We start from the raw sequence: 24,592 nt of genomic DNA on the forward strand, positions 1-24,592 counted from the left end.
TGTTTTGAATGACTGATAGAGAACAAGCTTGTTTCTATGAATCTTCGTGTGTGAGGAAGTGACTTTACCTTCTGTAATGTAGAGTAACTCACATCGTGAGCAACAAATCACCAGAGTCATCTTGAGGATGCCTGAGAGATCCATACGGCTGCAAGCGCCTTCCTGACCTAAAGGCAGAATATCAAGGACACATGAATATCCACTCCATCAGCAGTCTGAGTACCACCACTAACACGAGACTTGGTGAGCTTCACTCTGCCAAGAGAGGCCAATATCAATTCTCAGATCACATAATAAGCAACTCTCTCGGCAGGGCGCTACACAGAGCATAGTGTCATGGGGATGAACCTTCACAACACTGCACAGAGCACAGTCTCATGGGTGTGTACCTTCAGCTAAACTCTCAACCATAGCTCTGAGATCTTCCCACACCAAATCATGATGACAGTGCCAAGTATTTTTGAAGAGCCAAAATCAGTGGCAAACCAGTGCCCCCAAACTTGCATCCTTCCCTCAGGAAAAATCTCCTCATCTGCTCTATCTTTGCCTGGATGTTTTGATCGACTGATAGAGAACAAGCTTGTTTCTATGTCTCTTTGTGTGTGAGGAAGTGACTTTAACTTTTATAATGTGCAGTAACTCACATCGTGAGCAACAAATCACCAGAGTCATCTTGAGGATGCCTGAGAGATCCATACGGCTGCCAGGGCCTTCCTGAACTCAAAGGAAGCAGCTCAGGGACACATGAATCTCCACCCCCAGTAGCAGTCTGTAGGACACCGGAAACACGGGTATTGGTGAGCATCAATCTCCCCAGAGAGAGAATAATCCAGACACAGATCACATGATAAGCACCTCTCTGGGCGGAACGCTGCACCCCGAATACTCTCAGATGTGTGGACCTTCCCGGGCTCCAAAACACTCTGAAACGTATCTCCCAGCTCTTTCCATAACACATCTCGATGACCGTACTAAGTGTTTTCCCATAGCCAAAATCTGTAGCAAACCACTGCCCCCGACTTGCATCCTTCCCTCACGAAGAAACTCCTCGTCTGCTCTATCTTTGCCTGAAAGCTTTGAACGACTGAGAGAGAACAAGCTTGCTTCTATGTCTCATCCTGTGTGAGGTAGTGACTTCAACTTCTCTAACGTGCAGTTACTCACATCATGAGCAGCACATCACCAGAGTCAACTTGACGATGCCTGAGAGATTCATACGGCTGCAAGCGTCTTCTTGACCTAAAGGCAGTATATCAAGGACACATGAATCTCCATCCCCATCAGCAGTCTGAATACCACCAGTAACACGAGTCGTGGTGAGCTTCACTCTGCCAAGAGAGGCCAATATCAATTCTCAGATCACATGATAAGCACCTCTCTCGGCAGGGCTCTTCACACGCGGCATAGTCTCATGGGGGTGGACCTTCATGGGTCCCTCACACTTTCAATCGTATCTCCCAGCTCTTCCCGCACATCACGATGACCGTACTAAGTATTTTTCCATAGACAAAATCAGCGGCAAACAATCACTTCCCAACTTGCATCCTTCCCTCAGGAAGAATCTCCTCATCTGCTCTATCTTTGCCTGGAGGTTTTGAACGACTGATAGAGAACAAGCTTGTTTCTGTTTCTTCCTGTGCGAGGAAGTGACTTTCCCTTCTATAACGTGCAGTAACTCACACCATGAGCAACAAATCACCAGATTCATCTTGAGGAAGCCTGAGAAATCCATACGGTTGACAAGGCCTTCCTGACCTCAAGACAGCAGCTCACGGACACATGAATCCCCATACCCATCACAGGTCTGAAGGGCACCAGAAACACGGGTCTTGGTGAGCATCACTCTGCCAAGAGAGGCAGGAATCAAATCTCAGATCACATGATCGCTGCCACTCTCGGCAGGGCGCTACACAGAGCATAGTGTCATGGGGATGAACCTTCACAACACTGCACAGAGCACAGTGTCATGGGTGTGTACCTTCAGCTAAACTCTCAATCATACCTCTGAGATCTTCCCACACCACACATCATGATAACAGTACCAAGTATTTTTGAAGAGCCAAAATCAGTGTCAAACCACTACCCCCCAACTTGCATCCATCCCTCAGGATAAATCTCCTCATCTGCTCTATCTTTGCCTGGATGTTTTGAACGACTGATAGAGAACAATCTTGTTTCTATGTCTCATCCTGTGTGAGGTAGTGACTTCAACTTCTCTAATGTGCAGTTACTCACATCATGAGCAGCACATCACCAGAGTCATCTTGACGATGCTTGAGAGATCCATATGGCTGCAAGCGCCTTCCTGACCTAAAGGCAGAATATCAAGGACACATGAATCTCCACCCCATCAGCAGTCTGAGTACCACCCCTAACACGAGACTTGGTGAGCTTCACTCTGCCAAGAGAGGCCAATATCAATTCTCAGATCACATGATAAGCACCTCTCTCGGCAGGGCGCTACACACGCGGCATTGTCTCATGGGGGTGGACCATTACGGGTCCCTCACACTTTCAATCGTATCTCCCAGCTCTTCCCGCACATCACGATGACCGTACTAAGTATTTTTCCATAGACAAAATCAGCGGCAAACCAATCACTTCCCAACTTGCATCCTTCCCTCAGGAAGAATCTCCTCATCTTCTCTATCTTTGCCTGGATGTTTTGAACGACTGATAGAGAACAAGCTTGTTTCTGTTTCTTCCTGTATGAGGAAGTGACTTTCCCATCTATAATGTGCAGTAACTCACACCATGAGCAACAAATCACCAGAGTCATCTTGACGAAGCCTGAGAAATCCATCCGGTTGCCTAGGCCTTCCTGACCTCAAGACAGCAGCTCACGGACACATGAATCCCCATACCCATCACAGGTCTGAAGGGCACCAGAAACACGGGTCTTGATGAGCATCACTCTGCCAAGAGAGGCAGCAATCAAATCTCAGATCACATGATCGCTCCCTCTCTCGGCAGGGCGCTACACAGAGCATAGTGTCATGGGGATGAACCTTCACAACACTGCACAGAGCACAGTCTCACGGGAGTGTACCTTCAGCTAAACTCTCAACCATAGCTCTGAGATCTTCCCACACCAAATCATGATGACAGTACCAAGTATTTTTCCAGAGCCAAAATCAGTGGCAAACCACTGTCCCCCAACTTGCATTCTTCCCTGAGGAAATATCTCCTCATGTGCTCTATCTTTGCCTGGATGTTTTGAATGACTGATAGAGAACAAGCTTGTTTCTATGAATCTTTGTGTGTGAGGAAGTGACTTTACCTTCTGTAATGTAGAGTAACTCACATCCTGAGCAACAAATCACCAGAGTCATCTTGAGGATGCCTGAGAGATCCATACGGCTGCAAGCGCCTTCCTGACCTAAAGGCAGAATATCAAGGACACATGAATATCCACTCCATCAGCAGTCTGAGTACCACCACTAACACGAGACTTGGTGAGCTTCACTCTGCCAAGAGAGGCCAATATCAATTCTCAGATCACATAATAAGCAACTCTCTCGGCAGGGCGCTACACAGAGCATAGTGTCATGGGGATGAACCTTCACAACACTGCACAGAGCACAGTCTCATGGGTGTGTACCTTCAGCTAAACTCTCAACCATAGCTCTGAGATCTTCCCACACCAAATCATGATGACAGTGCCAAGTATTTTTGAAGAGCCAAAATCAGTGGCAAACCAGTGCCCCCAAACTTGCATCCTTCCCTCAGGAAAAATCTCCTCATCTGCTCTATCTTTGCCTGGATGTTTTGATCGACTGATAGAGAACAAGCTTGTTTCTATGTCTCTTTGTGTGTGAGGAAGTGACTTTAACTTTTATAATGTGCAGTAACTCACATCGTGAGCAACAAATCACCAGAGTCATCTTGAGGATGCCTGAGAGATCCATACGGCTGCCACGGCCTTCCTGAACTCAAAGGAAGCAGCTCAGGGACACATGAATCTCCACCCCCAGTAGCAGTCTGTAGGACACCGGAAACACGGGTATTGGTGAGCATCAATCTCCCCAGAGAGAGAATAATCCAGACACAGATCACATGATAAGCACCTCTCTGGGCGGAACGCTGCACCCCGAATACTCTCAGATGTGTGGACCTTCCCGGGCTCCAAAACACTCTGAAACGTATCTCCCAGCTCTTTCCATAACACATCTCGATGACCGTACTAAGTGTTTTCCCATAGCCAAAATCTGTAGCAAACCACTGCCCCCGACTTGCATCCTTCCCTCACGAAGAAACTCCTCGTCTGCTCTATCTTTGCCTGAAAGCTTTGAACGACCGAGAGAGAACAAGCTTGCTTCTATGTCTCATACTGTGTGAGGTAGTGACTTCAACTTCTCTAACGTGCAGTTACTCACATCATGAGCAGCACATCACCAGAGTCAACTTGACGATGCCTGAGAGATTCATACGGCTGCAAGCGTCTTCTTGACCTAAAGGCAGTATATCAAGGACACATGAATCTCCATCCCCATCAGCAGTCTGAATACCACCAGTAACACGAGTCGTGGTGAGCTTCACTCTGCCAAGAGAGGCCAATATCAATTCTCAGATCACATGATAAGCACCTCTCTCGGCAGGGCGCTACACAGAGCATAGTGTCATGGGGATGAACCTTCACAACACTGCACAGAGCACAGACTCATGGGTGTGTACCTTCAGCTAAACTCTCAATCATAGCTCTGAGATCTTGCCACAACACATCATGATGACAGTACTAAGTATTTTTCCAGAGCCAAAATCAGTGGCAAACCACTGCCCCGCAACTTGCATCCTTCCCTCAGGAAAAATCTCCTCGTCGCTCTATCTTTCCATGAAAGCTTTGAACGACCGAGAGAGAACAAGCTTGCTTCTATGTCTCATCCTTTGTGAGGTAGTGACTTCAACTTCTCTAATGTGCAGTTACTCACATCATGAGCAGCACATCACCAGAGTCATCTTGACGATGCTTGAGAGATCCATACGGCTGCAAGCGCCTTCCTGACCTAAAGGCAGAATATCAAGGACACATGAATATCCACTCCATCAGCAGTCTGAGTACCACCACTAACACGAGACTTGGTGAGCTTCACTCTGCCAAGAGAGGACAATATCAAATCTCAGATCACATGATCGCTCCCTCTCTCGGCAGGGCGCTACACAGAGCATAGTGTCATGGGGATGAACCTTCACAACACTGCACAGAGCACAGTCTCATGGGTGTGTACCTTCAGCTAAACTCTCAACCATAGCTCTGAGATCTTCCCACACCAAATCATGATGACAGTGCCAAGTATTTTTGAAGAGCCAAAATCAGTGGCAAACCAGTGCCCCCAAACTTGCATCCTTCCCTCAGGAAAAATCTCCTCATCTGCTCTATCTTTGCCTGGATGTTTTGATCGACTGATAGAGAACAAGCTTGTTTCTATGTCTCTTTGTGTGTGAGGAAGTGACTTTAACTTTTATAATGTGCAGTAACTCACATCGTGAGCAACAAATCACCAGAGTCATCTTGAGGATGCCTGAGAGATCCATACGGCTGCCAGGGCCTTCCTGAACTCAAAGGAAGCAGCTCAGGGACACATGAATCTCCACCCCCAGTAGCAGTCTGTAGGACACCGGAAACACGGGTATTGGTGAGCATCAATCTCCCCAGAGAGAGAATAATCCAGACACAGATCACATGATAAGCACCTCTCTGGGCGGAACGCTGCACCCCGAATACTCTCATATGTGTGGACCTTCCCGGGCTCCAAAACACTCTGAAACGTATCTCCCAGCTCTTTCCATAACACATCTCGATGACCGTACTAAGTGTTTTCCCATAGCCAAAATCTGTAGCAAACCACTGCCCCCGACTTGCATCCTTCCCTCACGAAGAAACTCCTCGTCTGCTCTATCTTTGCCTGAAAGCTTTGAACGACCGAGAGAGAACAAGCTTGCTTCTATGTCTCATCCTGTGTGAGGTAGTGACTTCAACTTCTCTAACGTGCAGTTACTCACATCATGAGCAGCACATCACCAGAGTCAACTTGACGATGCCTGAGAGATTCATACGGCTGCAAGCGTCTTCTTGACCTAAAGGCAGTATATCAAGGACACATGAATCTCCATCCCCATCAGCAGTCTGAATACCACCAGTAACACGAGTCGTGGTGAGCTTCACTCTGCCAAGGGAGGCCAATATCAATTCTCAGATCACATGATAAGCACCTCTCTCGGCAGGGCTCTTCACACGCGGCATAGTCTCATGGGGGTGGACCTTCATGGGTCCCTCACACTTTCAAACGTATCTCCCAGCTCTTCCCGCACATCACGATGACCGTACTAAGTATTTTTCCATAGACAAAATCAGCGGCAAACAATCACTTCCCAACTTGCATCCTTCCCTCAGGAAGAATCTCCTCATCTGCTCTATCTTTGCCTGGAGGTTTTGAACGACTGATAGAGAACAAGCTTGTTTCTGTTTCTTCCTGTGTGAGGAAGTGACTTTCCCTTCTATAACGTGCAGTAACTCACACCATGAGCAACAAATCACCAGATTCATCTTGAGGAAGCCTGAGAAATCCATACGGTTGACAAGGCCTTCCTGACCTCAAGACAGCAGCTCATGGACACATGAATCCCCATACCCATCACAGGTCTGAAGGGCACCAGAAACACGGGTCTTGGTGAGCATCACTCTGCCAAGAGGGGCAGGAATCAAATCTCAGATCACATGATCGCTGCCTCTCTCGGCAGGGCGCTACACAGAGCATAGTGTCATGGGGATGAACCTTCACAACACTGCACAGAGCACAGTGTCATGGGTGTGTACCTTCAGCTAAACTCTCAATCATACCTCTGAGATCTTCCCACACCACACATCATGAAAACAGTACCAAGTATTTTTGAAGAGCCAAAATCAGTGTCAAACCACTACCCCCCAACTTGCATCCATCCCTCAGGATAAATCTCCTCATCTGCTCTATCTTTGCCTGGATGTTTTGAACGACTGATAGAGAACAATCTTGTTTCTATGTCTCATCCTGTGTGAGGTAGTGACTTCAACTTCTCTAATGTGCAGTTACTCACATCATGAGCAGCACATCACCAGAGTCATCTTGACGATGCTTGAGAGATCCATACGGCTGCAAGCGCCTTCCTGACCTAAAGGCAGAATATCAAGGACACATGAATCTCCACCCCATCAGCAGTCTGAGTACCACCCCTAACACGAGACTTGGTGAGCTTCACTCTGCCAAGAGAGGCCAATATCAATTCTCAGATCACATGATAAGCACCTCTCTCGGCAGGGCGCTACACAGAGCATAGTGTCATGGGGATGAACCTTCACAAGACTGCACAGAGCACAGACTCATGGGTGTGTACCTTCAGCTAAACTCTCAATCATAGCTCTGAGATCTTGCCACAACACATCATGATGACAGTACTAAGTATTTTTCCAGAGCCAAAATCAGTGGCAAACCACTGCCCCGCAACTTGCATCCTTCCCTCAGGAAAAATCTCCTCATCGCTCTATCTTTCCATGAAAGCTTTGAACGACCGAGAGAGAACAAGCTTGCTTCTATGTCTCATCCTGTGTGAGGTAGTGACTTCAACTTCTCTAATGTGCAGTTACTCACATCATGAGCAGCACATCACCAGAGTCATCTGGACGGTGCCTGAGAGATCCATACGGCTGCCAGCGCCTTCCTGACCTAAAGGCAGAAGATCAAGGACACATGAATCTCCATCCCCATCAGCAGTCTGAATACCACCAGTAACACGAGACATGGTGAGCTTCACTCTGCCAAGAGAGGCCAATATCAATTCTCAGATCACATGATAAGCACCTCTCTCGGCAGGGCGCTACACACGCGGCATTGTCTCATGGGGGTGGACCATTACGGGTCCCTCACACTTTCAATCGTATCTCCCAGCTCTTCCCGCACATCACGATGACCGTACTAAGTATTTTTCCATAGACAAAATCAGCGGCAAACCAATCACTTCCCAACTTGCATCCTTCCCTCAGGAAGAACCTCCTCATCTGCTCTATCTTTGCCTGGATGTTTTGAACGACTGATAGAGAACAAGCTTGTTTCTGTTTCTTCCTGTATGAGGAAGTGACTTTCCCATCTATATCGTGCAGTAACTCACACCATGAGCAACAAATCACCAGAGTCATCTTGACGAAGCCTGAGAAATCCATACGGTTGCCTAGGCCTTCCTGACCTCAAGACAGCAGCTCACGGACACATGAATCCCCATACCCATCACAGGTCTGAAGGGCACCAGAAACACGGGTCTTGATGAGCATCACTCTGCCAAGAGAGGCAGCAATCAAATCTCAGATCACATGATCGCTCCCTCTCTCGGCAGGGCGCTACACAGAGCATAGTGTCATGGGGATGAACCTTCACAACACTGCACAGAGCACAGTCTCACGGGAGTGTACCTTCAGCTAAACTCTCAACCATAGCTCTGAGATCTTCCCACACCAAATCATGATGACAGTACCAAGTATTTTTCCAGAGCCAAAATCAGTGGCAAACCACTGTCCCCCAACTTGCATTCTTCCCTGAGGAAAAATCTCCTCATGTGCTCTATCTTTGCCTGGATGTTTTGAATGACTGATAGAGAACAAGCTTGTTTCTATGAATCTTCGTGTGTGAGGAAGTGACTTTACCTTCTGTAATGTAGAGTAACTCACATCGTGAGCAACAAATCACCAGAGTCATCTTGAGGATGCCTGAGAGATCCATACGGCTGCAAGCGCCTTCCTGACCTAAAGGCAGAATATCAAGGACACATGAATATCCACTCCATCAGCAGTCTGAGTACCACCACTAACACGAGACTTGGTGAGCTTCACTCTGCCAAGAGAGGCCAATATCAATTCTCAGATCACATAATAAGCAACTCTCTCGGCAGGGCGCTACACAGAGCATAGTGTCATGGGGATGAACCTTCACAACACTGCACAGAGCACAGTGTCATGGGTGTGTACCTTCAGCTAAACTCTCAACCATAGCTCTGAGATCTTCCCACACCAAATCATGATGACAGTGCCAAGTATTTTTGAAGAGCCAAAATCAGTGGCAAACCAGTGCCCCCAAACTTGCATCCTTCCCTCAGGAAAAATCTCCTCATCTGCTCTATCTTTGCCTGGATGTTTTGATCGACTGATAGAGAACAAGCTTGTTTCTATGTCTCTTTGTGTGTGAGGAAGTGACTTTAACTTTTATAATGTGCAGTAACTCACATCGTGAGCAACAAATCACCAGAGTCATCTTGAGGATGCCTGAGAGATCCATACGGCTGCCAGGGCCTTCCTGAACTCAAAGGAAGCAGCTCAGGGACACATGAATCTCCACCCCCAGTAGCAGTCTGTAGGACACCGGAAACACGGGTATTGGTGAGCATCAATCTCCCCAGAGAGAGAATAATCCAGACACAGATCACATGATAAGCACCTCTCTGGGCGGAACGCTGCACCCCGAATACTCTCAGATGTGTGGACCTTCCCGGGCTCCAAAACACTCTGAAACGTATCTCCCAGCTCTTTCCATAACACATCTCGATGACCGTACTAAGTGTTTTCCCATAGCCAAAATCTGTAGCAAACCACTGCCCCCGACTTGCATCCTTCCCTCACGAAGAAACTCCTCGTCTGCTCTATCTTTGCCTGAAAGCTTTGAACGACTGAGAGAGAACAAGCTTGCTTCTATGTCTCATCCTGTGTGAGGTAGTGACTTCAACTTCTCTAACGTGCAGTTACTCACATCATGAGCAGCACATCACCAGAGTCAACTTGACGATGCCTGAGAGATTCATACGGCTGCAAGCGTCTTCTTGACCTAAAGGCAGTATATCAAGGACACATGAATCTCCATCCCCATCAGCAGTCTGAATACCACCAGTAACACGAGTCGTGGTGAGCTTCACTCTGCCAAGAGAGGCCAATATCAATTCTCAGATCACATGATAAGCACCTCTCTCGGCAGGGCTCTATACACGCGGCATAGTCTCATGGGGGTGGACCTTCATGGGTCCCTCACACTTTCAATCGTATCTCCCAGCTCTTCCCGCACATCACGATGACCGTACTAAGTATTTTTCCATAGACAAAATCAGCGGCAAACAATCACTTCCCAACTTGCATCCTTCCCTCAGGAAGAATCTCCTCATCTGCTCTATCTTTGCCTGGAGGTTTTGAACGACTGATAGAGAACAAGCTTGTTTCTGTTTCTTCCTGTGTGAGGAAGTGACTTTCCCTTCTATAACGTGCAGTAACTCACACCATGAGCAACAAATCACCAGATTCATCTTGAGGAAGCCTGAGAAATCCATACGGTTGACAAGGCCTTCCTGACCTCAAGACAGCAGCTCACGGACACATGAATCCCCATACCCATCACAGGTCTGAAGGGCACCAGAAACACGGGTCTTGGTGAGCATCACTCTGCCAAGAGAGGCAGGAATCAAATCTCAGATCACATGATAAGCACCTCTCTCGGCAGGGCGCTACACAGAGCATAGTGTCATGGGGATGAACCTTCACAAGACTGCACAGAGCACAGACTCATGGGTGTGTACCTTCAGCTAAACTCTCAATCATAGCTCTGAGATCTTGCCACAACACATCATGATGACAGTACTAAGTATTTTTCCAGAGCCAAAATCAGTGGCAAACCACTGCCCCGCAACTTGCATCCTTCCCTCAGGAAAAATCTCCTCGTCGCTCTATCTTTCCATGAAAGCTTTGAACGACCGAGAGAGAACAAGCTTGCTTCTATGTCTCATCCTTTGTGAGGTAGTGACTTCAACTTCTCTAATGTGCAGTTACTCACATCATGAGCAGCACATCACCAGAGTCATCTTGACGATGCTTGAGAGATCCATACGGCTGCAAGCGCCTTCCTGACCTAAAGGCAGAATATCAAGGACACATGAATATCCACTCCATCAGCAGTCTGAGTACCACCCATAACACGAGACTTGGTGAGCTTCACTCTGCCAAGAGAGGCCAATATCAATTCTCAGATCACATGATAAGCACCTCTCTCGGCAGGGCGCTACACACGCGGCATTGTCTCATGGGGGTGGACCATTACGGGTCCCTCACACTTTCAATCGTATCTCCCAGCTCTTCCCGCACATCACGATGACCGTACTAAGTATTTTTCCATAGACAAAATCAGCGGCAAACCAATCACTTCCCAACTTGCATCCTTCCCTCAGGAAGAATCTCCTCATCTTCTCTATCTTTGCCTGGATGTTTTGAACGACTGATAGAGAACAAGCTTGTTTCTGTTTCTTCCTGTATGAGGAAGTGACTTTCCCATCTATATTGTGCAGTAACTCACACCATGAGCAACAAATCACCAGAGTCATCTTGACGAAGCCTGAGAAATCCATCCGGTTGCCTAGGCCTTCCTGACCTCAAGACAGCAGCTCACGGACACATGAATCCCCATACCCATCACAGGTCTGAAGGGCACCAGAAACACGGGTCTTGATGAGCATCACTCTGCCAAGAGAGGCAGCAATCAAATCTCAGATCACATGATCGCTCCCTCTCTCGGCAGGGCGCTACACAGAGCATAGTGTCATGGGGATGAACCTTCACAACACTGCACAGAGCACAGTCTCACGGGAGTGTACCTTCAGCTAAACTCTCAACCATAGCTCTGAGATCTTCCCACACCAAATCATGATGACAGTACCAAGTATTTTTCCAGAGCCAAAATCAGTGGCAAACCACTGTCCCCCAACTTGCATTCTTCCCTGAGGAAAAATCTCCTCATGTGCTCTATCTTTGCCTGGATGTTTTGAATGACTGATAGAGAACAAGCTTGTTTCTATGAATCTTCGTGTGTGAGGAAGTGACTTTACCTTCTGTAATGTAGAGTAACTCACATCCTGAGCAACAAATCACCAGAGTCATCTTGAGGATGCCTGAGAGATCCATACGGCTGCAAGCGCCTTCCTGACCTAAAGGCAGAATATCAAGGACACATGAATATCCACTCCATCAGCAGTCTGAGTACCACCACTAACACGAGACTTGGTGAGCTTCACTCTGCCAAGAGAGGCCAATATCAATTCTCAGATCACATAATAAGCAACTCTCTCGGCAGGGCGCTACACAGAGCATAGTGTCATGGGGATGAACCTTCACAACACTGCACAGAGCACAGTCTCATGGGTGTGTACCTTCAGCTAAACTCTCAACCATAGCTCTGAGATCTTCCCACACCAAATCATGATGACAGTGCCAAGTATTTTTGAAGAGCCAAAATCAGTGGCAAACCAGTGCCCCCAAACTTGCATCCTTCCCTCAGGAAAAATCTCCTCATCTGCTCTATCTTTGCCTGGATGTTTTGATCGACTGATAGAGAACAAGCTTGTTTCTATTTCTCTTTGTGTGTGAGGAAGTGACTTTAACTTTTATAATGTGCAGTAACTCACATCGTGAGCAACAAATCACCAGAGTCATCTTGAGGATGCCTGAGAGATCCATACGGCTGCCACGGCCTTCCTGAACTCAAAGGAAGCAGCTCAGGGACACATGAATCTCCACCCCCAGTAGCAGTCTGTAGGACACCGGAAACACGGGTATTGGTGAGCATCAATCTCCCCAGAGAGAGAATAATCCAGACACAGATCACATGATAAGCACCTCTCTGGGCGGAACGCTGCACCCCAAATACTCTCAGATGTGTGGACCTTCCCGGGCTCCAAAACACTCTGAAACGTATCTCCCAGCTCTTTCCATAACACATCTCGATGACCGTACTAAGTGTTTTCCCATAGCCAAAATCTGTAGCAAACCACTGCCCCCGACTTGCATCCTTCCCTCACGAAGAAACTCCTCGTCTGCTCTATCTTTGCCTGAAAGCTTTGAACGACCGAGAGAGAACAAGCTTGCTTCTATGTCTCATCCTGTGTGAGGTAGTGACTTCAACTTCTCTAACGTGCAGTTACTCACATCATGAGCAGCACATCACCAGAGTCAACTTGACGATGCCTGAGAGATTCATACGGCTGCAAGCGTCTTCTTGACCTAAAGGCAGTATATCAAGGACACATGAATCTCCATCCCCATCAGCAGTCTGAATACCACCAGTAACACGAGTCGTGGTGAGCTTCACTCTGCCAAGAGAGGCCAATATCAATTCTCAGATCACATGATAAGCACCTCTCTCGGCAGGGCGCTACACAGAGCATAGTGTCATGGGGATGAACCTTCACAAGACTGCACAGAGCACAGACTCATGGGTGTGTACCTTCAGCTAAACTCTCAATCATAGCTCTGAGATCTTGCCACAACACATCATGATGACAGTACTAAGTATTTTTCCAGAGCCAAAATCAGTGGCAAACCACTGCCCCGCAACTTGCATCCTTCCCTCAGGAAAAATCTCCTCGTCGCTCTATCTTTCCATGAAAGCTTTGAACGACCGAGAGAGAACAAGCTTGCTTCTATGTCTCATCCTTTGTGAGGTAGTGACTTCAACTTCTCTAATGTGCAGTTACTCACATCATGAGCAGCACATCACCAGAGTCATCTTGACGATGCTTGAGAGATCCATACGGCTGCAAGCGCCTTCCTGACCTAAAGGCAGAATATCAAGGACACATGAATATCCACTCCATCAGCAGTCTGAGTACCACCACTAACACGAGACTTGGTGAGCTTCAGTCTGCCAAGAGAGGACAATATCAAATCTCAGATCACATGATCGCTCCCTCTCTCGGCAGGGCGCTACACAGAGCATAGTGTCATGGGGATGAACCTTCACAACACTGCACAGAGCACAGTCTCATGGGTGTGTACCTTCAGCTAAACTCTCAACCATAGCTCTGAGATCTTCCCACACCAAATCATGATGACAGTGCCAAGTATTTTTGAAGAGCCAAAACCAGTGGCAAACCAGTGCCCCCAAACTTGCATCCTTCCCTCAGGAAAAATCTCCTCATCTGCTCTATCTTTGCCTGGATGTTTTGATCGACTGATAGAGAACAAGCTTGTTTCTATGTCTCTTTGTGTGTGAGGAAGTGACTTTAACTTTTATAATGTGCAGTAACTCACATCGTGAGCAACAAATCACCAGAGTCATCTTGAGGATGCCTGAGAGATCCATACGGCTGCCAGGGCCTTCCTGAACTCAAAGGAAGCAGCTCAGGGACACATGAATCTCCACCCCCAGTAGCAGTCTGTAGGACACCGGAAACACGGGTATTGGTGAGCATCAATCTCCCCAGAGAGAGAATAATCCAGACACAGATCACATGATAAGCACCTCTCTGGGCGGAACGCTGCACCCCGAATACTCTCAGATGTGTGGACCTTCCCGGGCTCCAAAACACTCTGAAACGTATCTCCCAGCTCTTTCCATAACACATCTCGATGACCGTACTAAGTGTTTTCCCATAGCCAAAATCTGTAGCAAACCACTGCCCCCGACTTGCATCCTTCCCTCACGAAGAAACTCCTCGTCTGCTCTATCTTTGCCTGAAAGATTTGAACGACCGAGAGAGAACAAGCTTGCTTCTATGTCTCATCCTGTGTGAGGTAGTGACTTCAACTTCTCTAACGTGCAGTTACTCACATCATGAGCAGCACATCACCAGAGTCAACTTGACGATGCCTGAGAGATTCATATGGCTGCAAGCGTCTTCTTGACCTAAAGGCAGAAGATCAAGGACACATGAATCTCCATCCCCATCAGCAGTCTGAATACCACCAGTAACACGAGTCGTGGTGAGCTTCACTCTGCCAAGGGAGGCCAATATCAATTCTCAGATCACATGATAAGCACCTCTCTCGGCAGGGCTCTTCACACGCGGCATAGTCTCATGGGGGTGGACCTTCATGGGTCCCTCACACTTTCAATCGTATCTCCCAGCTCTTCCCGCACATCACGATGACCGTACTAAGTATTTTTCCATAGACAAAATCAGCGGCAAACAATCACTTCCCAACTTGCATCCTTCCCTCAGGAAGAATCTCCTCATCTGCTCTATCTTTGCCTGGAGGTTTTGAACGACTGATAGAGAACAAGCTTGTTTCTGTTTCTTCCTGTGTGAGGAAGTGACTTTCCCTTCTATAACGTGCAGTAACTCACACCATGAGCAACAAATCACCAGATTCATCTTGAGGAAGCCTGAGAAATCCATACGGTTGACAAGGCCTTCCTGACCTCAAGACAGCAGCTCACGGACACATGAATCCCCATACCCATCACAGGTCTGAAGGGCACCAGAAACACGGGTCTTGGTGAGCATCACTCTGCCAAGAGAGGCAGGAATCAAATCTCAGATCACATGATAAGCACCTCTCTCGGCAGGGCGCTACACAGAGCATAGTGTCATGGGGATGAACCTTCACAAGACTGCACAGAGCACAGACTCATGGGTGTGTACCTTCAGCTAAACTCTCAATCATAGCTCTGAGATCTTGCCACAACACATCATGATGACAGTACTAAGTATTTTTCCAGAGCCAAAATCAGTGGCAAACCACTGCCCCGCAACTTGCATCCTTCCCTCAGGAAAAATCTCCTCGTCGCTCTATCTTTCCATGAAAGCTTTGAACGACCGAGAGAGAACAAGCTTGCTTCTATGTCTCATCCTTTGTGAGGTAGTGACTTCAACTTCTCTAATGTGCAGTTACTCACATCATGAGCAGCACATCACCAGAGTCATCTTGACGATGCTTGAGAGATCCATACGGCTGCAAGCGCCTTCCTGACCTAAAGGCAGAATATCAAGGACACATGAATATCCACTCCATCAGCAGTCTGAGTACCACCCATAACACGAGACTTGGTGAGCTTCACTCTGCCAAGAGAGGCCAATATCAATTCTCAGATCACATGATAAGCACCTCTCTCGGCAGGGCGCTACACACGCGGCATTGTCTCATGGGGGTGGACCATTACGGGTCCCTCACACTTTCAATCGTATCTCCCAGCTCTTCCCGCACATCACGATGACCGTACTAAGTATTTTTCCATAGACAAAATCAGCGGCAAACCAATCACTTCCCAACTTGCATCCTTCCCTCAGGAAGAATCTCCTCATCTTCTCTATCTTTGCCTGGATGTTTTGAACGACTGATAGAGAACAAGCTTGTTTCTGTTTCTTCCTGTATGAGGAAGTGACTTTCCCATCTATATTGTGCAGTAACTCACACCATGAGCAACAAATCACCAGAGTCATCTTGACGAAGCCTGAGAAATCCATCCGGTTGCCTAGGCCTTCCTGACCTCAAGACAGCAGCTCACGGACACATGAATCCCCATACCCATCACAGGTCTGAAGGGCACCAGAAACACGGGTCTTGATGAGCATCACTCTGCCAAGAGAGGCAGCAATCAAATCTCAGATCACATGATCGCTCCCTCTCTCGGCAGGGCGCTACACAGAGCATAGTGTCATGGGGATGAACCTTCACAACACTGCACAGAGCACAGTCTCACGGGAGTGTACCTTCAGCTAAACTCTCAACCATAGCTCTGAGATCTTCCCACACCAAATCATGATGACAGTACCAAGTATTTTTCCAGAGCCAAAATCAGTGGCAAACCACTGTCCCCCAACTTGCATTCTTCCCTGAGGAAAAATCTCCTCATGTGCTCTATCTTTGCCTGGATGTTTTGAATGACTGATAGAGAACAAGCTTGTTTCTATGAATCTTCGTGTGTGAGGAAGTGACTTTACCTTCTGTAATGTAGAGTAACTCACATCCTGAGCAACAAATCACCAGAGTCATCTTGAGGATGCCTGAGAGATCCATACGGCTGCAAGCGCCTTCCTGACCTAAAGGCAGAATATCAAGGACACATGAATATCCACTCCATCAGCAGTCTGAGTACCACCACTAACACGAGACTTGGTGAGCTTCACTCTGCCAAGAGAGGCCAATATCAATTCTCAGATCACATAATAAGCAACTCTCTCGGCAGGGCGCTACACAGAGCATAGTGTCATGGGGATGAACCTTCACAACACTGCACAGAGCACAGTCTCATGGGTGTGTACCTTCAGCTAAACTCTCAACCATAGCTCTGAGATCTTCCCACACCAAATCATGATGACAGTGCCAAGTATTTTTGAAGAGCCAAAATCAGTGGCAAACCAGTGCCCCCAAACTTGCATCCTTCCCTCAGGAAAAATCTCCTCATCTGCTCTATCTTTGCCTGGATGTTTTGATCGACTGATAGAGAACAAGCTTGTTTCTATTTCTCTTTGTGTGTGAGGAAGTGACTTTAACTTTTATAATGTGCAGTAACTCACATCGTGAGCAACAAATCACCAGAGTCATCTTGAGGATGCCTGAGAGATCCATACGGCTGCCACGGCCTTCCTGAACTCAAAGGAAGCAGCTCAGGGACACATGAATCTCCACCCCCAGTAGCAGTCTGTAGGACACCGGAAACACGGGTATTGGTGAGCATCAATCTCCCCAGAGAGAGAATAATCCAGACACAGATCACATGATAAGCACCTCTCTGGGCGGAACGCTGCACCCCAAATACTCTCAGATGTGTGGACCTTCCCGGGCTCCAAAACACTCTGAAACGTATCTCCCAGCTCTTTCCATAACACATCTCGATGACCGTACTAAGTGTTTTCCCATAGCCAAAATCTGTAGCAAACCACTGCCCCCGACTTGCATCCTTCCCTCACGAAGAAACTCCTCGTCTGCTCTATCTTTGCCTGAAAGCTTTGAACGACCGAGAGAGAACAAGCTTGCTTCTATGTCTCATCCTGTGTGAGGTAGTGACTTCAACTTCTCTAACGTGCAGTTACTCACATCATGAGCAGCACATCACCAGAGTCAACTTGACGATGCCTGAGAGATTCATACGGCTGCAAGCGTCTTCTTGACCTAAAGGCAGTATATCAAGGACACATGAATCTCCATCCCCATCAGCAGTCTGAATACCACCAGTAACACGAGTCGTGGTGAGCTTCACTCTGCCAAGAGAGGCCAATATCAATTCTCAGATCACATGATAAGCACCTCTCTCGGCAGGGCGCTACACAGAGCATAGTGTCATGGGGATGAACCTTCACAAGACTGCACAGAGCACAGACTCATGGGTGTGTACCTTCAGCTAAACTCTCAATCATAGCTCTGAGATCTTGCCACAACACATCATGATGACAGTACTAAGTATTTTTCCAGAGCCAAAATCAGTGGCAAACCACTGCCCCGCAACTTGCATCCTTCCCTCAGGAAAAATCTCCTCGTCGCTCTATCTTTCCATGAAAGCTTTGAACGACCGAGAGAGAACAAGCTTGCTTCTATGTCTCATCCTTTGTGAGGTAGTGACTTCAACTTCTCTAATGTGCAGTTACTCACATCATGAGCAGCACATCACCAGAGTCATCTTGACGATGCTTGAGAGATCCATACGGCTGCAAGCGCCTTCCTGACCTAAAGGCAGAATATCAAGGACACATGAATATCCACTCCATCAGCAGTCTGAGTACCACCACTAACACGAGACTTGGTGAGCTTCAGTCTGCCAAGAGAGGACAATATCAAATCTCAGATCACATGATCGCTCCCTCTCTCGGCAGGGCGCTACACAGAGCATAGTGTCATGGGGATGAACCTTCACAACACTGCACAGAGCACAGTCTCATGGGTGTGTACCTTCAGCTAAACTCTCAACCATAGCTCTGAGATCTTCCCACACCAAATCATGATGACAGTGCCAAGTATTTTTGAAGAGCCAAAACCAGTGGCAAACCAGTGCCCCCAAACTTGCATCCTTCCCTCAGGAAAAATCTCCTCATCTGCTCTATCTTTGCCTGGATGTTTTGATCGACTGATAGAGAACAAGCTTGTTTCTATGTCTCTTTGTGTGTGAGGAAGTGACTTTAACTTTTATAATGTGCAGTAACTCACATCGTGAGCAACAAATCACCAGAGTCATCTTGAGGATGCCTGAGAGATCCATACGGCTGCCAGGGCCTTCCTGAACTCAAAGGAAGCAGCTCAGGGACACATGAATCTCCACCCCCAGTAGCAGTCTGTAGGACACCGGAAACACGGGTATTGGTGAGCATCAATCTCCCCAGAGAGAGAATAATCCAGACACAGATCACATGATAAGCACCTCTCTGGGCGGAACGCTGCACCCCGAATACTCTCAGATGTGTGGACCTTCCCGGGCTCCAAAACACTCTGAAACGTATCTCCCAGCTCTTTCCATAACACATCTCGATGACCGTACTAAGTGTTTTCCCATAGCCAAAATCTGTAGCAAACCACTGCCCCCGACTTGCATCCTTCCCTCACGAAGAAACTCCTCGTCTGCTCTATCTTTGCCTGAAAGATTTGAACGACCGAGAGAGAACAAGCTTGCTTCTATGTCTCATCCTGTGTGAGGTAGTGACTTCAACTTCTCTAACGTGCAGTTACTCACATCATGAGCAGCACATCACCAGAGTCAACTTGACGATGCCTGAGAGATTCATATGGCTGCAAGCGTCTTCTTGACCTAAAGGCAGAAGATCAAGGACACATGAATCTCCATCCCCATCAGCAGTCTGAATACCACCAGTAACACGAGTCGTGGTGAGCTTCACTCTGCCAAGGGAGGCCAATATCAATTCTCAGATCACATGATAAGCACCTCTCTCGGCAGGGCTCTTCACACGCGGCATAGTCTCATGGGGGTGGACCTTCATGGGTCCCTCACACTTTCAATCGTATCTCCCAGCTCTTCCCGCACATCACGATGACCGTACTAAGTATTTTTCCATAGACAAAATCAGCGGCAAACAATCACTTCCCAACTTGCATCCTTCCCTCAGGAAGAATCTCCTCATCTGCTCTATCTTTGCCTGGAGGTTTTGAACGACTGATAGAGAACAAGCTTGTTTCTGTTTCTTCCTGTGTGAGGAAGTGACTTTCCCTTCTATAACGTGCAGTAACTCACACCATGAGCAACAAATCACCAGATTCATCTTGAGGAAGCCTGAGAAATCCATACGGTTGACAAGGCCTTCCTGACCTCAAGACAGCAGCTCACGGACACATGAATCCCCATACCCATCACAGGTCTGAAGGGCACCAGAAACACGGGTCTTGGTGAGCATCACTCTGCCAAGAGAGGCAGGAATCAAATCTCAGATCACATGATAAGCACCTCTCTCGGCAGGGCGCTACACAGAGCATAGTGTCATGGGGATGAACCTTCACAAGACTGCACAGAGCACAGACTCATGGGTGTGTACCTTCAGCTAAACTCTCAATCATAGCTCTGAGATCTTGCCACAACACATCATGATGACAGTACTAAGTATTTTTCCAGAGCCAAAATCAGTGGCAAACCACTGCCCCGCAACTTGCATCCTTCCCTCAGGAAAAATCTCCTCGTCGCTCTATCTTTCCATGAAAGCTTTGAACGACCGAGAGAGAACAAGCTTGCTTCTATGTCTCATCCTTTGTGAGGTAGTGACTTCAACTTCTCTAATGTGCAGTTACTCACATCATGAGCAGCACATCACCAGAGTCATCTTGACGATGCTTGAGAGATCCATACGGCTGCAAGCGCCTTCCTGACCTAAAGGCAGAATATCAAGGACACATGAATATCCACTCCATCAGCAGTCTGAGTACCACCCATAACACGAGACTTGGTGAGCTTCACTCTGCCAAGAGAGGCCAATATCAATTCTCAGATCACATGATAAGCACCTCTCTCGGCAGGGCGCTACACACGCGGCATTGTCTCATGGGGGTGGACCATTACGGGTCCCTCACACTTTCAATCGTATCTCCCAGCTCTTCCCGCACATCACGATGACCGTACTAAGTATTTTTCCATAGACAAAATCAGCGGCAAACCAATCACTTCCCAACTTGCATCCTTCCCTCAGGAAGAATCTCCTCATCTTCTCTATCTTTGCCTGGATGTTTTGAACGACTGATAGAGAACAAGCTTGTTTCTGTTTCTTCCTGTATGAGGAAGTGACTTTCCCATCTATATTGTGCAGTAACTCACACCATGAGCAACAAATCACCAGAGTCATCTTGACGAAGCCTGAGAAATCCATCCGGTTGCCTAGGCCTTCCTGACCTCAAGACAGCAGCTCACGGACACATGAATCCCCATACCCATCACAGGTCTGAAGGGCACCAGAAACACGGGTCTTGATGAGCATCACTCTGCCAAGAGAGGCAGCAATCAAATCTCAGATCACATGATCGCTCCCTCTCTCGGCAGGGCGCTACACAGAGCATAGTGTCATGGGGATGAACCTTCACAACACTGCACAGAGCACAGTCTCACGGGAGTGTACCTTCAGCTAAACTCTCAACCATAGCTCTGAGATCTTCCCACACCAAATCATGATGACAGTACCAAGTATTTTTCCAGAGCCAAAATCAGTGGCAAACCACTGTCCCCCAACTTGCATTCTTCCCTGAGGAAAAATCTCCTCATGTGCTCTATCTTTGCCTGGATGTTTTGAATGACTGATAGAGAACAAGCTTGTTTCTATGAATCTTCGTGTGTGAGGAAGTGACTTTACCTTCTGTAATGTAGAGTAACTCACATCCTGAGCAACAAATCACCAGAGTCATCTTGAGGATGCCTGAGAGATCCATACGGCTGCAAGCGCCTTCCTGACCTAAAGGCAGAATATCAAGGACACATGAATATCCACTCCATCAGCAGTCTGAGTACCACCACTAACACGAGACTTGGTGAGCTTCACTCTGCCAAGAGAGGCCAATATCAATTCTCAGATCACATAATAAGCAACTCTCTCGGCAGGGCGCTACACAGAGCATAGTGTCATGGGGATGAACCTTCACAACACTGCACAGAGCACAGTCTCATGGGTGTGTACCTTCAGCTAAACTCTCAACCATAGCTCTGAGATCTTCCCACACCAAATCATGATGACAGTGCCAAGTATTTTTGAAGAGCCAAAATCAGTGGCAAACCAGTGCCCCCAAACTTGCATCCTTCCCTCAGGAAAAATCTCCTCATCTGCTCTATCTTTGCCTGGATGTTTTGATCGACTGATAGAGAACAAGCTTGTTTCTATTTCTCTTTGTGTGTGAGGAAGTGACTTTAACTTTTATAATGTGCAGTAACTCACATCGTGAGCAACAAATCACCAGAGTCATCTTGAGGATGCCTGAGAGATCCATACGGCTGCCACGGCCTTCCTGAACTCAAAGGAAGCAGCTCAGGGACACATGAATCTCCACCCCCAGTAGCAGTCTGTAGGACACCGGAAACACGGGTATTGGTGAGCATCAATCTCCCCAGAGAGAGAATAATCCAGACACAGATCACATGATAAGCACCTCTCTGGGCGGAACGCTGCACCCCAAATACTCTCAGATGTGTGGACCTTCCCGGGCTCCAAAACACTCTGAAACGTATCTCCCAGCTCTTTCCATAACACATCTCGATGACCGTACTAAGTGTTTTCCCATAGCCAAAATCTGTAGCAAACCACTGCCCCCGACTTGCATCCTTCCCTCACGAAGAAACTCCTCGTCTGCTCTATCTTTGCCTGAAAGCTTTGAACGACCGAGAGAGAACAAGCTTGCTTCTATGTCTCATCCTGTGTGAGGTAGTGACTTCAACTTCTCTAACGTGCAGTTACTCACATCATGAGCAGCACATCACCAGAGTCAACTTGACGATGCCTGAGAGATTCATACGGCTGCAAGCGTCTTCTTGACCTAAAGGCAGTATATCAAGGACACATGAATCTCCATCCCCATCAGCAGTCTGAATACCACCAGTAACACGAGTCGTGGTGAGCTTCACTCTGCCAAGAGAGGCCAATATCAATTCTCAGATCACATGATAAGCACCTCTCTCGGCAGGGCGCTACACAGAGCATAGTGTCATGGGGATGAACCTTCACAAGACTGCACAGAGCACAGACTCATGGGTGTGTACCTTCAGCTAAACTCTCAATCATAGCTCTGAGATCTTGCCACAACACATCATGATGACAGTACTAAGTATTTTTCCAGAGCCAAAATCAGTGGCAAACCACTGCCCCGCAACTTGCATCCTTCCCTCAGGAAAAATCTCCTCGTCGCTCTATCTTTCCATGAAAGCTTTGAACGACCGAGAGAGAACAAGCTTGCTTCTATGTCTCATCCTTTGTGAGGTAGTGACTTCAACTTCTCTAATGTGCAGTTACTCACATCATGAGCAGCACATCACCAGAGTCATCTTGACGATGCTTGAGAGATCCATACGGCTGCAAGCGCCTTCCTGACCTAAAGGCAGAATATCAAGGACACATGAATATCCACTCCATCAGCAGTCTGAGTACCACCACTAACACGAGACTTGGTGAGCTTCACTCTGCCAAGAGAGGACAATATCAAATCTCAGATCACATGATCGCTCCCTCTCTCGGCAGGGCGCTACACAGAGCATAGTGTCATGGGGATGAACCTTCACAACACTGCACAGAGCACAGTCTCATGGGTGTGTACCTTCAGCTAAACTCTCAACCATAGCTCTGAGATCTTCCCACACCAAATCATGATGACAGTGCCAAGTATTTTTGAAGAGCCAAAACCAGTGGCAAACCAGTGCCCCCAAACTTGCATCCTTCCCTCAGGAAAAATCTCCTCATCTGCTCTATCTTTGCCTGGATGTTTTGATCGACTGATAGAGAACAAGCTTGTTTCTATGTCTCTTTGTGTGTGAGGAAGTGACTTTAACTTTTATAATGTGCAGTAACTCACATCGTGAGCAACAAATCACCAGAGTCATCTTGAGGATGCCTGAGAGATCCATACGGCTGCCAGGGCCTTCCTGAACTCAAAGGAAGCAGCTCAGGGACACATGAATCTCCACCCCCAGTAGCAGTCTGTAGGACACCGGAAACACGGGTATTGGTGAGCATCAATCTCCCCAGAGAGAGAATAATCCAGACACAGATCACATGATAAGCACCTCTCTGGGCGGAACGCTGCACCCCGAATACTCTCAGATGTGTGGACCTTCCCGGGCTCCAAAACACTCTGAAACGTATCTCCCAGCTCTTTCCATAACACATCTCGATGACCGTACTAAGTGTTTTCCCATAGCCAAAATCTGTAGCAAACCACTGCCCCCGACTTGCATCCTTCCCTCACGAAGAAACTCCTCGTCTGCTCTATCTTTGCCTGAAAGATTTGAACGACCGAGAGAGAACAAGCTTGCTTCTATGTCTCATCCTGTGTGAGGTAGTGACTTCAACTTCTCTAACGTGCAGTTACTCACATCATGAGCAGCACATCACCAGAGTCAACTTGACGATGCCTGAGAGATTCATATGGCTGCAAGCGTCTTCTTGACCTAAAGGCAGAAGATCAAGGACACATGAATCTCCATCCCCATCAGCAGTCTGAATACCACCAGTAACACGAGTCGTGGTGAGCTTCACTCTGCCAAGGGAGGCCAATATCAATTCTCAGATCACATGATAAGCACCTCTCTCGGCAGGGCTCTTCACACGCGGCATAGTCTCATGGGGGTGGACCTTCATGGGTCCCTCACACTTTCAATCGTATCTCCCAGCTCTTCCCGCACATCACGATGACCGTACTAAG

Source organism: Manis pentadactyla, chromosome X (genome assembly GCF_030020395.1).
Source record: "Manis pentadactyla isolate mManPen7 chromosome X, mManPen7.hap1, whole genome shotgun sequence".
Taxonomy (NCBI): domain Eukaryota; kingdom Metazoa; phylum Chordata; class Mammalia; order Pholidota; family Manidae; genus Manis; species Manis pentadactyla.